The following is a 6000-nucleotide window of genomic DNA, read 5'->3' on the forward strand; positions in this document are numbered from 1 at the left end:
CACCACAACGAGAAATCACATGAAATCCAAACAGCAGTCGACTGAGGAAAGACAGCTCTCCATCACTGCATTTACGACTGCAGGTAAGCGCAGTAAGTTTTTTTTTTTTAAGAAAACCTTGAGATATACTGTAACGTTGTTGTAGAAAATTGTTGTGTATAATGCCTAATCATAAGGCACAGGGGAAGTCGTGGCCTAATGGTTAGAGAGTCGGACTCATAACCCAAAGGTTGTGGGTTCGAGTCTTGTACCGGCAGGGATTGTAGGTGGGGGGAGTGAATGTACAGAGCTCTCTCCCACCTTCAATACCACGACTGAGGTGCCCTTGAGCAAGGCACCGAACCCCCAACTGCTCCCCGGGCGCCGCAGCATAAATGGCTGCCCACTGCTCTGGGTGTGTGTTCACGGTGTGTGTGTGTGTTCACTGCTGTGTGTGTGCACTTTGGATGGGTAAATGCAGAGCACTAATTCCGAGTATGGGTAACCATACTTGGCCACATGTCACGTCACTTTCACTTTTTATAAGCTTGTTCAGAAATGGTGACAAAAAAAATAACGTCTTTCTCGTTAAACGTCATTTAAATAAACAAATAAACGAATATTAGTTTTTATGAGCCCAAATATTCGAATACAATATTTTTCAAAAAAACGCCCATCCCTATTATCAATAGATGCAGCTTCTTTAAAAAATTCCTCTCGTGTTCCCAGGAAAAAACAGCATGACAGCATTTCCAGTTTTGTGTGAGATATTCCTTTAATCACCTGCACCACACTGATTGTTGCTTTTTGTTCCTTGAAAGGAATTGTTCACTGAGAAAAAAAATCGTCTACTCAACCTCATGCCATTCCAAACCTGAATGACTTTATTTCTTCTGTGGAACGAAAAAGAAGATTTTAGATATGAGAAATGTCTCAGTGTGTGTGTTTTTTCTTCATGCAATTGAAATCAATTGTAAGCAAAACTGTATGTTAACCAACATTCCCCAAAATATATTTTGTGTGCTTCAGAAAAAAGAAAGTTGTACAGGTTTACAATGACATGAAGGTGAGTAAATGACAACCAATTTTTTTTTTTTGTCTGAACTATCCCTTTAAGTTTTTACTATCTCTAGTCCTAGTCAAATTTCTAATCTAGTTTTACTGTTCCTTTCCATGGCTGGCTCTTTCCCCATTTCTCATTTAGGCTAACATTACTCTCCACTACATCATCCTCAACCCTTTATCCAGTAATAATACCTCTTCTCCTTTTCATCATTTTTTTTCCAACACATTTTCACTTTCTCGCTCTCTACTCTTGTTTCCTCTCTCTCCTTCACCAAAATGAATTTTCCCATACAAGCTATGACTCTGTACATTGCTCTAAGCAGGTGCATAAAGACTGCCACAAAGAATTACCAAAACTGAGCCAAAATAGTTAGTAGAATTTGAAATGAAAAAAAAAACAATTCAGGTTGAGCCAGTATGATTTTTTCCCAAAATTGTATTAGCTTCTATTGCTCCACATATGACATTATCATATGAAGCTACAGAATCCGTTACAACAAAAGAAATGGAAATACTTTCATGTCAATTCTGACATGAAAGTCCAATATGTGGTAATTCTGTCCAATATGTGGGATTCAAACATGTTGCTAATATTTAAGACTAAATTAAAATATTATTTTCTTTATAGATTCATTCTTAGATTTTTTTTTTTTATGAATTACTGTTTTGAAAATATTTTCCTGCTCTGAATAGTGATGTAAAATGTTACATAGTGAAATTGAGATTTATTTTTGATGTTGTATGCTGATTTAAGATTTATTAAATTGTGCATAAAGTCCTATACAACTTTTATTTTTCTTTATTGGAAATTATTTCTTATTTAGAATATATTGGGGACAATGCAGTATCTTTTAGCAGGTTACACAATTTACTATAAATTAGCCCCATGGCCTTATGCCACTGGCTTTTATGAATGTCTTAATGTGTCACCAATTTTTTGAGTTTCCATCACACCAGCACATACATAAACTTATAAAACTGATCCATATTAATGACACAGTTTCATTTCAAGCAGAAGTTTTGGCTTTTAAAATGTATGTAGTTACAGCTATTTGAACTATCTGATCAATAGTGTTAATTCCACTATCTGCAGTTACTCACTGAAGCCTCAGTAAACAAATGCCCCCGTAATTACAACTTTTATGTTCCGTGAGTGTGTGCAGGATCTGTAAGAGGCCATTAATCACTATTAATCGCTCTGTTCCTCTGCCCAGGTGTTCTTGAACAAATGGATTCTTGTAATGCCTCCACAGAGAGAGTGTGGGTCTCCCACATCATGAAAATGGGTCAGCCCTGGTGCATGGAAAAACCCACACCTATGACTCTCATTGGCTGCCGAGGATGGGATGAGAGAAATGGAGTGACTGCACTTTGTAGAAATGGAGATGGTTTGGTAAATAGTCAGCAAGCAGACGCTATTTTAGGTTAAATGTACTGTAAGCCACTGACAAATTCTGATGTTCATCTAACTCCTTCAGCACACATACTGAATTTTAAGACACAACAATTATGTAAGTAAGGAGTACCATGGTATTCTTTGAAGTACGTTGTATGATTTTTTGAACTTAATGGATGCAAACCAAAAAGGAATATTATTTATAACAAATCAATGATAAGTCTGGCATCTATGTTAAATCAGCTCCAATTGATGTAATACTTCAGTATTACAGAACAACACAGTCCAGTGTTTCAGTCTTTTGAATGGCCATCAGAAACCACTAAAAATGACTAATCAGCTTTTGCTTGTGGTACAGCAATTTTGTCTGGGACAGTTCACATTATGAGTGGAAGAAGCCTCACTCATATCTCTTGATTGAGGATTCCCTCTGAAACCAGGAACTCGCTGCCACATCACAAGAACAGGGATTCTCAGAGGGCCCATCTCCACTGAAGTACTCTTATATAAAGCAATCAAATTTTCATCATGTGGAACTCAAGTGTCCTCTCTGAATCCCCAAATGTCAGTGCTGCTCTTTCCTACGATAACAAGCAGCAGATACTTTCAGGGTCAAATATAGCAGTACTGTATGCGACCTCACAGACCTTACTGAAGCATAAACCATTTGTAGAGCTAAAGAAAGTAAAAATAAGGGACAAACTACAAACAGATCTGATATTTTGACATAAGCATTAATAACACCCAAGCACTGGCAGTCCTTTGGTTGTGTTGCCTGGCCATCCACCATATGGCAGCTCATTAAGTCAGGAATATCAGAGGGAAACATCCTGTATTGTGGAACACAGGAAACTCTGGTACTGTTCTCAAGGTAGACATCACTCCTGTGGTTCCCGCCAGCTCACTGTTAGATGTGCATCAAAGCCCAGCTTGAAAAACAGGTAAAACGATTCTTGTGTTATTGTTGTTTGAACAGTCCACTTTTTAGGAATGGCTTGTTTAAAGGGGTCATATGATGCTTTTTTAAAGATCATTATTTTGTGTATTTGGTGTAACAGAATATGTTGACATGCTTTAATGTTCAAAGAACACATTATTTTTCAAATACTGTACATTATTGTAGGTCCTCTATGCCCCGCCTCTGTCAAACGCTTCGTTTTCTACAAAGTCCCGCCTTCCGACAAGCACAGTCTGCTCTGATTGGCCAGCTAACCCAGTGCATTGTGATTGCTGTTGTAAGTGATCTTAAAGATTCCTAAATGCATCTACTTTCGGAAGGCCAAATAAAGTGCTTTTGCTTTCGCCTAGAAACACACAGCGTCTCCTTGACATGGCTGCTTCAACACTAACTGCGTTTACTGAAACCACGCCTTCTTTCTTTGCGTGCTCATTTGGGCGGCATTATGCAAATATTTTCACATAGTGAGGTAGATATGTGGGGTGTGTTAGAACGAGCCGTTTTAGGGGGGCGTGGCAGAGTCTTAACTTTGATAAAGAATATCTCTTTGGTTTTGAGACTTTAGTCTTTGCAACTTCAGGGATCTTATCTATGCACAATCAGCTTGTAACACTCCAAAGAGAAAGGAAAACTTGAAAGCGCATCATATGACCCCTTTAAACACTGATGAAACATTTCCATGTATATTGCAGAAGGAAAGTTGTCATCATCAGACCAACACTGACAGACCTCTGCAAACCACAACAGGATCGTTTAGACTATTTAATATCAGTTGGAAAAAAGTAAGCTCATTATTTTCTATGAAGGCTAACTTACTAGTTGTCATACATCTTGGTGAGTAAGTGCTCAACTAACACTAACCAGAGGTCACCAATGGCTCATAAACAAATATCTAGTTCAGTCATTAAACTCTAGATGGCGTAGGCTGATAGAATCTTTACATGCAATCTTCTAGCCATCTTCAAGCAATTACAACAAATTAAGATCAGAAACCCTCTACCTCCCCCAGCTCCACCTGTCTAGATCTGCTAGGGGATTTATGTATGCCTTTTCATGCAGCAACATTGTATCTTACATGCTCTCAGCAGCAAGTAGCAGATCTTGTCCGCCAAGACCAAATACACTTACACTGCTATGACAACAGAAAGCTGCCACTAACACTGTGGAATCAAGTGTCAACTGCAACAGAGCTGTCTAGTTCCTCAATGGGATGGAAATGTAGAGACTGGGACCTCTTGGAGCTTTAATTAAACACCCCTGCATTCAGTCAGTCTGTAGGATGCACTGAAAGGTCTGCTGAAGTATTAAGGTGGCAGTGCCCACATACTTGTCCTTGTAGCACCAAATGTGGCAAAACTTCCAAAGGCACAGGCCATGTAATTACACACAGCCAATGAAACAAGGAAATTGTGCTATGATTGGCAGAGAAAGAGAGAGATCAGATAGTCAGAAGACAGAAGGTCAAAGAGTCAAAGAGATGATGTCATGTAATTCTAGGTCATACTATTATTACAATAAATTTAATCAAAGGATTCTGGAGACAGGTGATTTTATAAAATAATTAATATTTATTTTAGAGAGAATTAAATGACCCTTATTTTCACTCACACAATGTTATGTCTTGTTTGATCAGACATTTTCAGAGACAAGGGCAGGTCAGGGTCATAAAGAGGTACAAAAAAATTGAGAATATTGAGGTATGCAGGTTTGGTGAGGCTAAAACAAAAATGATGCATTGAGTCTGTAGCGTCTGGACCAATCAAACACACAATATATATTTTGTTAGCTATATTTAACAAATACTCTATAACACCCCTCAGTTAACAAGCCATATGAGGACCTATGGACCCTTCCCCCGAATAATTAATTATAACTAGTTATGATTAATTATTCATATTTCCCATGAGCTGATTCGTTACAAGTCTCTATCAATATAGGAATATTCCTGGTTAAAACTATCTGCCATGTTTTATGCACTTTATTTTCATATTCCATTAGTTCAATAGTACTCAATAGTATTAATAGTAGGGGTGCTCCGATTGATCGGCTACCGATCACTATTGGGTGATAATCACGTTGGGATGATTGATCGGCGGTCTCTAAAAGGCCGATCTCAAAAAAACGATCTCAAGCTGATGACGCTGCCGTGAGAGGTTTGGCACGACATGCAGCGGCACCGTCTCAGTCTCTGTCCGGCGAGGGTAAAATAATTATAATGCTGAAGGTGAGGTACTCACCTTCATATTTTTTCATTAAATAACTTATAAAGTAATTTGAAAACCTTGTGTGAGACGTAATTTCACACACCGCGTGAGTGAATCACCGCACGTGCTCTCTCTTTCTCTGTCAAAATACGCAAATGGCTTCAAATAACCACATCGCATCTTATCTATAAGCTGCGTATTTTTTCCGCGCTCATGTTAATGGATTAATAAAGCGTGCACACTGCAGACGGTTGCGGTCCAGCAGTGCGTTCCACGAGCGGCGCGTCAGCATCAGTGCAGATTGTTTCCGCACCGAGTCTATTTTTGCTGTGCTGCAAGCGCTGAATTAAAGTAACAGCGCATTGTTTGCAGTAAATATGAACATGGATTGACACGAA

General features: G+C 38.6%; 1 protein-coding gene across 2 annotated transcripts in view; it reads right to left on the reverse strand.

Moving 5' to 3' along the window:
• LOC107756292 (multiple C2 and transmembrane domain-containing protein 1-like) overlaps nt 1-6000 on the reverse strand; it is a 157704-nt gene that overhangs the window by 110888 nt on the left and 40816 nt on the right. The window lies entirely within an intron of this gene.

The sequence above is a fragment of the Sinocyclocheilus rhinocerous genome, unplaced genomic scaffold (genome assembly GCF_001515625.1).
Source record: "Sinocyclocheilus rhinocerous isolate Xijiao unplaced genomic scaffold, SAMN03320098_v1.1 scaffold1043, whole genome shotgun sequence".
Taxonomy (NCBI): Eukaryota; Metazoa; Chordata; class Actinopteri; order Cypriniformes; family Cyprinidae; genus Sinocyclocheilus; species Sinocyclocheilus rhinocerous.